Source organism: Gossypium hirsutum, chromosome D03 (assembly GCF_007990345.1).
Source record: "Gossypium hirsutum isolate 1008001.06 chromosome D03, Gossypium_hirsutum_v2.1, whole genome shotgun sequence".
In the NCBI taxonomy this organism is placed as follows: domain Eukaryota; kingdom Viridiplantae; phylum Streptophyta; class Magnoliopsida; order Malvales; family Malvaceae; genus Gossypium; species Gossypium hirsutum.
Window position 1 is genome coordinate 17,322,624 of NC_053439.1, and position 9,420 is coordinate 17,332,043.

The following is a 9,420-nucleotide window of genomic DNA, read 5'->3' on the forward strand; positions in this document are numbered from 1 at the left end:
ATAATTTAAACATTTAAATTTTAACCCCTAATTATTTTTCTCCAATTTTTGATGATTTTCCAAAGTTAGAATAGGGGAACCTGAATTCATTCTGTCCTTGTCTCACAAAACGTATGTTGTTTCATTTCTTACCATTCCATTACTTACACCGTTTCTTCTATGAGAAACTAGGCTCAATACATTTTAATTCCTTATTTTGTTCATCCTCTAATTTTATTTCCACAATTTATGATGATTTTTCAAATTTAGCCTACTATTGCTGTCCAAACAGCAAGCAATTTCGGCTTTTCGCCAAATCCTATTTTCTGTATTTCGGGTACACACCTGGTTTTGTTTGATGCTAAAAAAGTCCCCGAGTACTCCAAAGCCTATAATCAAGATACTCAACATCAATTTAACAGATTTACAAGTGAATTGACAACCAAGAACGAATAGAAACCCAACTTACCACCAGTGATAACCCTCCGTTTAACTATTGTTAAGACGAGAATGCTGAATTCACCAGTTCGAGCCTCCCCCTACACCCAAATTGCAGAGTAAAAATATTACCACTTCAACTGTTAAGAGATTCATGACAGAAATGAAGAGAAACACTTACCGAAACTAAGCGAGCACTAACCGCATACGAAAACGAAGAAAAATAAATGGATTAGGGAGAAATCAAGAAGAAGAAAAAGAAGAGAAAGATGGAAAAACTCAGAGAACTTCAGCAAGAAGAGAGGTAGAAGAATAGACGGCAGAATTTTTTTGGAAAAGAGAGTCAAAATTTAGTTATGGGAAAAAAAATAAAAAGAAATCCCGAGAACCCCCAAAATCCCTTAATCTTCTCCCCTAATTCCCACTACACAAACACTACTCAGAATCCCCCTATTACACAAATCTATCCTGAAATCTGAGCAAAAAAATAATACCCTTGCCTACATAGGGATTCGATCACAAGACCTCCACCATAATAACACGCCATTTAACCACTAGACCAGCAGGTTCATTCTGATGTAATTTACCGAACAATTAAATAAAAGCCTACTGAACAAGAGTAATGCGTCATTCAAAATACCAAAATTTGCCTAAGCAAAGGCTCGAACTTGGGACCTTTTAAACACTCCCAGAACACATAACCACTAAAGCTGACAGATATTTGTGTCATATTTTCACAATAACGAAATTAGAAATTTTGGGGCGTTACAGGCTAGAGTTTAGGCTAATTGCTTGAAGGGTTGTGAAAAATTTAATGGTAGAGAGGGTTTATATAGTGATGAATTAGGGAAAACTTGTAGCAAAAATTTAGCTGCAAAAGGTGACTTGGGCGGCAAGTATAGAAGAAAAAAATGTTGTGGCACAATTAGGGTTTTGGAGAACCCTATGAATGGAAATGTGGGGTAAATTTCTCCTCTTTGCTATTTCAGGCCTTGAGCCCAAACTATATTTACAAACTAGACTACTTAAGATAAAATAAACTGATTAGTACTTGGGCCAAATTGACCCCCTTATTAAACAAATAAAATAAAATTAACATTAAAAGCAAAGATTAAAATGAAAATAAAAATTTCAAAGTTAATTAGAAAATTTCTTCTCAAAAGATTGCATTAAATTAATTCCTAAGAAAGGTTGGAATGGTTATAACAGTCCTGCTTAAATTCCAATGTCTTTAGAGAAGATTAATTAAATGTACTAATTCAAGAAAAATAATTTCTAATTATTTATTAAAAAGTAAGATCATAAAAATTAAGGGTCTATTAAGTTGAACGAGGTTTTAATTCGCTCAACTTCACCATCCCAATAGTGTTCGATACGTTGACCATTAAATTTAAATGTACCTTCATGGTTGTCGTATAATTCTATAGCTCGATATGGATAAGCTTTGTAGATGGTATAAGGTCCTGTCCATCAAGATTTAAGCTTTCCTAGAAATAAACTTAGCCTCGAATTAAACAACACTTTTTGACCTTATCTAAATTCACGAGGTTGTATCCGACAGTCATGCGATCTCTTAAATTTTTCTTTACACATCTTGGCATTCTCGTATGAAAATAACCTAAACTCTTCCAACTCATCAAGCCGTAACATCCTTCTCTCACCGACTTCATTAAGATCCAAATCCAATTACTTCAAGGCCCAGTAAGCTTTATTTTCCAATTCAAGCGGTAGATGACATGCCTTTTCAAAAACTAGTTGATAGGAGTCATTCCTAACGGTGTTTTAAAAGTAGTTCGATAGGCCCATGACCACCATCGAGCCTTCGAGACCAATCTTTTCTGTTAGGGCGCACTACCCTCTTAAGAATACATTTGATTTCACGATTCACCCTTTCAACTTGCCCATTTGACTGTAGGTGATAGGCAATAGCAACTTTATACTTCATGTCATACTTGTCAAGCAACCACTTAAGCCATTTATTCTTAAAGTGAGATCCTTTATCGCAAATCATAGCTCCAGGAGTCCCAAACCATGTAAATACATGCTTATGTATGAATCACATGACTACCTTAGCATCATTTGTTGGGTATGCCTCAGCTTCAACCCACTTGGATACGTAATCCACAGCTACCAAAATATATTTTTCCCATAAGAAGAAGGAAACAAGCCTAAAAAATCAATACCCCATACTTCGAATACTTCTACATCTAAAATTTTTTTCTAGGGCATCTCGTTCCTTCTTGATATGTTTCCAGTTATTTAGCATCTATCACAGTTTTTCACATATGTATATGCATCCTTAAACACTATTGGCCAAAAGAATCCTGCTTGTAAAATCTTCACTGCAGTGAGGGAACCACCAAAGTGTCCCCCACTTGGAGATGAATGACAATGGTACAAAATCTAGTCAATCTTACTTCCAGCTACGCACTTCCTAGTTATGTTATCTGCACATTGTTTAAACAAAAACAGATCCTCCTAGAAATAATACCGACTATCATGAAAGAATTTCTTCCTTTGTTGATATGCCATTTCTCAAGGAATTATTCCACTTGCTAAATAATTGGAAAAATCAACAAACCAAAGTGTTTCATGAATTCGACCTACCTCGAAGATATGCTCATCAGGAAAATTCCCATTAATTAGAACAAGTGAAGAAGTTACCTCATTTTGTTCCAGCCTCGACATATGATCTGCTACTTAATTTTCATCACCTTTTCTGTCTTGGATCTCAATGTCAAATTCTAGGAGTAAAAGTGTCCAATGAGTTTGGCATCTTTCTTCGTGAGTAAATACTGAATAGCCGCATGATTGGTAAACACTTAACTTTGGCACCTATAAGATATGAACAAAACTCGTCAAAAGAAAAAACTATAGCAAATAGTTCTTTTTTAGTTACCGTATAATTGAGCTGGGCTCCTGTCAAAGTTCTGCTTGAATAGTAGATATGATAAAACACTTTGTTTCTTATTTGATCCATCACAGCTCTAACAGCGAAATTGCTTGCATCACACATCAACTCAAAAGGTGAGTTCCAATCAGGTGTAACAGTTATTGGGGCTGAGATTAACTGGCTTTTTAATTCTTCAAAAGCTTCTAAACATGCTTTGTTAAAATAAAAAAAAATAATATATTTTCCTAAAAGCATACACAAAGGTTTAGAAATCTTTGATAAACCTACGATAAAAACCAGCGTGCTTAAGAAACTTCTAACTCTTTTCACACTGGCTGGATGTAATAATCTTTCAATTACATCCACCTTTGCTTTATCCACTTCAATTCTGTTTTTGAAAATTTTATGTCCTAATACAATTCCCTCCTTAACCATAAAATGAAAATTTTCCTAGTTAAGGAAAAGATCCGTCTCATCGCATCTTTTTAGTACCTTAGCCAAGTTACTCAAACAAACATCATAAGTGTTACCAAAAATAGAAAAATCATCCATGAAATCCTTAACAAAATTTTCAACCATATCAGTGAAAATTGCCATCATACATTGTTGAAATGTGGCAGGTCCATTACATAAGCCGAAAGGCATTTTCCTAAAAGCAAATGTATCGTATGGGCAGGTAAAAGTAGTTTTATGTTGGTGTTTTGAGGCTACAACTATTTGGTTTGTCTTAAATATCCATCTAAAAAGTAGTAAAATTTGTTACCTATCACTCAATCTAACATTTGATCCATAAAAGGTAACAGAAAATGATCCTTACGAGTGGCTTTGTTCAACTTTCTAACGTCAATACAGATTCTCCAACCCGTGATAGTTCTCATTGGGATTAACTCGTTACGTTCATTCTCGACAATCGTGATTCCACATTTCTTTGGTACATATTGTACTGGACTTACCCAAGAACTACTCAGATGGGGTAGATAATTCCCGTATCTAACCATTTGATCACTTCCTACTATACTACCTCTTTCATGATAGGGTTAAGTCTCCTTTGCCCATCGATTCTACCTTACTCACACTCCTTTAAAATAATTTTATGCATATAAAAAGAAGGGCTTATACCTCGAATATTAGCTATGGTCCAACCAAATTTCTTTTTAGGTTTCTTTAAAACAACAACCAGTTTTTACGTATATTATAAGCAAAAAAGCGGTAGGAACTAGAATGAATAGCGTTGTAGCAATAAATGCGAGAATATTTACTTCCATAATTTCATTATTTTTTTACTTCGCAATAACTCGGGATTTAATCCCATAGAGATGATAAATTTGTCGCTTGTAAATTCAATGCAATGACTTACATTTCAATGACATCGAATCAGATCAATATCATGAATAACAATATCTAGGCTATCAAATCGATTCACCGTCGAGAATTGAATAGTATAACATAGGAAGATATTTTATCCACACCGAATACAAAAAGTGATGCCTGGTCCAATCAAAAGAATTCCTTTCCTTTATTTATATATATATTCTTTTCCACCCTTTCTTTTCGATAATCTACCGCCTTCCTTGTACAATCATCTGATGATGTCTCATCTGACTGTTTTTCCACTTTCACCGCTTACAAATAGTTTCCAAATAAACCCCAACAAAAAAGAGAAAGTAAAAAATAAATTAAAAAAAGATAAAGATATCGTTGGGAATGAAATTCTGTCATTTAGATCCCCTTTGACAAAAAACGGAGGGATCAATTGATGTATTTTAAAAATTTTATCCGTCGGAACTGACGGGGCTTGAACCCGCAGCTTCCGCCTTGACAGGGCGGTGCTTTGACCAATTGAACTACAATCCCAGGGAAATAAAGAAAAGTGTACAACATAGATAGTCTTATGATTTCATTCAAGCCATTTTCTATTTAGATTTTAGATTCGAAGCCGGGTTGTAGCAAACAAAGGCGCGAGTGATATATTGATATCCATACGGGTATGCACTTTGAGTGAGAGCGACGCGGATTCCTAGTTACTAGGAATCCTTTCGTTATTGCCAAATAAATCGATCAATAATCAATTTGAAAATGAAAACAAAAAAGAGTCTTCTTTTTGTTTACTTTTCTCTTTTCTTTTCATTAAACTTTCTATTTAATGATCCTGATATGAATCTAGAGCGTTATCAAGGTCATAATTTATGGGAACAACTAAATAAATAGAACAAAATAAAAAACAAATAGCGGTAGGGATGGATATATCACAAAATTGGACTTTTTTTATTCTTCCCTAATTTTTTTGTTTGGCTTTTCGGGAAAACAAAATACAAAAAAATGGGCATTTTAGGTTATGGCGGATCAGTGTATTATTGGGCCGAGCTGGATTTGAACCAGCGTAGACATATTGCCAACGAATTTACAGTCCGTCCCTATTAACTGCTCGGGCATCGACCCAGGAAGAATCAATTCTAGGTTTATTGGTAATCCATGATCAACTTCCTTTCGTAGTACCCTACCCCAGGGGAAGTCGAATCCCCGCTGCCTCCTTGAAAGAGAGGTGTCCTGAACCGCTAGACAATGGGGGCATACTTGCCTGACCGAGACCATACTATGCTCATAGTATGAGCAGTTTTTTGAAATTGTCAATATAATGGAATGACTAGAGCCGTAGTGGTTGAACATAACTCCTCGGATTGACCTCCATTAAAGCCATGTTTTGATTACCTTTTTCATCTTCCAATGGTTTAGACCCTAAAGTGTTCTCCAATGGGTCTTCTTCAAGATTGCTCTCCATAGAAACTAAGGTTTCTAATTCCTCCATTACTTAACATTCCTCCGTCGGATTAGGAAATTTCATTAAATGGGATTAGGAGAACATTAAATGTTACCTGGTCATCTTGAACTCTCTTTGTGAGTTCTCCTTTTTGTAAATCTATCAACGTTTTTCCCGTGGCTAGGAAAGGTCTCCAAAGGATGATCAGAACTTCCTTATCTGCTTCAAAATCTAACACAATAAAGTCAGGAGGAAAAATAAACTTATCAACTCTTACCAAAACATCCTCAATCTTTCCCTCGGAATATGCTAACAAACAATTCGCTAGTTGAAGTGTCATTATAATGGGTCTTACTTCACCTATTCCCAACAGTTTGAAAATAGATTTGGACATTAAGTTGATGCATACTCATAAGTCACACAAAGCTTTACCGCAATAACATTCTCTGATGTTATAGGGTATCATAAAGCTTCCAAGGTCTTTCAATTTCGGAGGTAACGTATTCTGTAAGAATGCACTGCACTCTTTCGTCAAAGCAACAGTCTTATACTCACTAAGCCTTTTCTTCTTGGACAAAATATCCTTAATAAACTTCACTATTTGGGCATATATTATAAAGCCTCTACCAACGGGATGTTCGTAAAGTTGCTTTAGAACATCCAAGAACTTCTTGAATTGTACCTCTTGTTTCTGCTTATTCTACTTGAGTCTTTGAGGATATGGAACTCTAAGTTGATAATGAAAACTTTTCTAAGGAGGTAAATCTACAAAAGAAGGTGTTAGCTTTTTAGAATTCACTAGTTTAGGGTTTACCTCATTAGATTTTTTAGCATCTGATTTTTTGGTGTAGGAACTTTAACTATTGGCTGACTTTCCTCCTTTTCAGTAGGCTCATCTTCAACCACAACCTCCTTGGGTTCCAAAATCTTACCACTTCGTAATGCAACCACCTTGCAATGTTCCTCACCCAAACTCCTTGGATTTCTTGTATCACTTGGTACGGCTCCTTACGATCTACTATGAAGCTCAGTAGCTAACTAACCCATTTGGTTTTCTAGATTTTTCACTGTTGCTACTTGACTTTGAATCAAAGCGTCATTTTTTTCCATGCACGCCTTCAACAAGTTCTCCAAATTGTTTGATAATTTAGCTTGAGGTGGTTTTGGAGCTTGTTGACTAAACCCTTGGGATTGATTGGATCTATCCTGCATATGAGTGTTTGGTCCATTTCGTTGGTTACTCTAGGAAAAGTTTGGATGATTCCGCCATGATGGATTGTAGAAGTTTGACTCTGGTCTATCTCCACTTCTATTTTGATACTGATTCCTTACATAAAAAATAGACTTGGGGTTTGAAGGGAAATTCTCGAAAGAATGACCATCCTCACAATACACACGGAAACAACATCATACTGACTTGTTGGTTGAGCTACAAAATTATTCAAACCATTAGTGGTAAACTATTTTAACATTGAGGAAATAGAAGATACCTGAGGAGAGAATGAAGTCAGCGCATCTGCTCCATCCACTCCAGCTACTCATCTTTCAAAAACTGCTTGATTTTTTGGCCATTAATAATTATTGCTAGCGATCCTTTCGGTGATCTCATAAGCCTCGTTATGAGACTTAGAAAAATCACACCATTCGCAGAAGCATCTACTATCAATCTTGTATGTGCATTGAGGCTGTTAAAAAATGTCTTCAACTAGATACAATGAGGAATCCCATGATGAGGACACTTAAGAAGCAAATCCTTGAATATTTCCCATGCCTCGTATAAGGACTTGTCATCCAATTATTGAAAAGTAGTTATCTCTTTTCGCAACTTTGCTTTCTTGCTCGGTGGAAAATACTTTACAAAAAACCTTTCTACTAATTCTTGTCATGTAGATATTGAACTTGGTGGAAATGAATTCAACCATACTTGTGCTCGATCTCATAATGAGTACAGAAACAACTTTAACCTTAATGCATCTTCGATCACACCAGCTATTTGAAACGAATCACTCACCTCCATGAATAATGAAAGGTGAAGATGTGGATCTTCCGTGGGCATACCACTGAAGTAGCCCACTGTTTGGAGCATTTGAAACATCACTAGTTTTAATTCGAATTGGGGTGCCTTGATATCCGACCTCCTAATTCTCAGATTTATTTCATTGAAGAGTGGCACAATGTATTATCTTATTGCATGATCCCTATCATCAACAATAAGGATCAGGTTGCGCACATGATTGAGTCTATTACCTTGTCCATCATTTTGATTTCCAAGGTCCATCTCGACTTGTCTTTGAGCAAATTTTCGCATCTTCTCTGTCTAAATGTATGTTCAATTTCAAGGTCTACATGTAATAGATCGATGATTCGAACTCTGCTAATAACACCTGATAAATAAATCTTAAATAAAGAATAAAGAATAAATTAGTAATGTTAGAAATTTAAAACAAACCAAATTGCAAAAAATAATTTCACAAAGAATGAGTAAGGCAATAGTCTTTGTCAACGGTGTCAAAAACTTGTAACGATATTTTGTGCAAGTGTACACAGTTGTTCAAGTAATAAGTAAGTAAAATGAGTTATCGTCTCTGTAGGGACTATATATGTTAATCGATCATTTGTAAAATTATAAATTAATAATTTGGTGGTAAAAACACAATACTTTGAGTGGTGGATAATTAAATTAAATTATCTATATGCAAGATAATTCCTATGCAATTAAATATAAATGCAAATGATATAAATGTATGAATCAATGGCTTTAGCAACAAAACCAATCAAGATAAAATAGGCTAGGATAATTGTATTAATCAACTCAATTCATTTTCATCATGCTTAACAGTGTTTGGAAAACATTCCATGGCAACTCGATCTTTCATGTTAATCAAATTAAGTTCTCTCGGATCTTTTACTTAGTGAAATATGCATTTTACTGATCATATTAAACTAAGGGTCTCTTAGCATTTATGCTAGGTAATAGGGACATTTACGCTTGAAACATTTTAATCACATAAACCTAAAAACTATGCAAGATAATAGAGCTAACTAAAGATATTATGAACCTCTAATTTAGTCGGGTTTAATGATCTAAATTGAGCATTACACTTTTCAATTATGCGTCTACTAGCCGTCGTATGGTTAGGATTGCTCAGCTAATTTGAATGTATCCAATCACGTATGAATGAAATACACCTTGATTTTAATTGAAAACATGATCAAATGAGGCACAAACATGTTAAACATGAATCAAATAAATATTATTGAATTAACATAATCATCCTAGCTAACAAAATTAAGCTAACATTGTTGATGTCAAGAATAATAAACGCAGAGCAAACATGTAACACCCCGAATT

The 9,420-nt window shown here is 34.9% G+C and overlaps 1 non-coding gene across 1 annotated transcript; it reads left to right on the top strand.

The window, feature by feature from the left end:
• Nucleotides 1–7,789: 7,789 nt before the first annotated feature.
• Nucleotides 7,790–7,896, top strand: LOC121215700 (small nucleolar RNA R71). The gene has a single exon (XR_005911676.1). It is a non-coding gene; the product is annotated as a small nucleolar RNA R71 (small nucleolar RNA).
• The last annotated feature ends 1,524 nt before the right edge of the window (nucleotides 7,897–9,420 follow it).